Below are 645 nucleotides of genomic sequence, written 5' to 3'. Positions count from 1 at the left end.
ACGTTACACACATATACGTCTTCTCCCCTGCCACACGTTACACACATATACGTCTTCACACATATACGTCTTCTCCCCTGCCACACGTTACACACATATACGTCTTCTCCCCTGCCACACGTTACACACATATACGTCTTCTCCCCTGCCACACGTTACACACATATACGTCTTCTCCCCTGCCACACGTTACACACATATACGTCTTCTCCCCTGCCACACGTTACACACATATACGTCTTCTCCCCTGCCACACGTTACACACATATACGTCTTCTCCCCTGCCGCACGTTACACACATATACGTCTTCTCCCCTGCCACACGTTACACACATATACGTCTTCTCCTCTGCCGCACGTTACACACATATACGTCTTCTCCCCTGCCGCACGTTTCACACATATACGTCTTCTCCCCTGAGCGCACTCTTTCATGTGCCTCTAGCACTGGGCGTTGGCTTAAAGTCTTGCCTCATTGTTTGCAGTGTAGCGATTCCTTGCCTGTCCTGGGGGAATCTGTATTGGAGCTATGCTGCCGGCGGTGCTGCTCTCGCTGGGGTGTCTGAGAACTGCGTCGACTATCTTCTGGTGTCTGTGGCGTAGGAACACGAGGAGTCTTCGGCGTCTGGGGCAGAGAGGCCGAAT

This window comes from Oncorhynchus gorbuscha, unplaced genomic scaffold (assembly GCF_021184085.1).
Source record: "Oncorhynchus gorbuscha isolate QuinsamMale2020 ecotype Even-year unplaced genomic scaffold, OgorEven_v1.0 Un_scaffold_346, whole genome shotgun sequence".
Lineage (NCBI taxonomy): Eukaryota > Metazoa > Chordata > Actinopteri > Salmoniformes > Salmonidae > Oncorhynchus > Oncorhynchus gorbuscha.
This window is presented reverse-complemented; position numbering follows the sequence as displayed.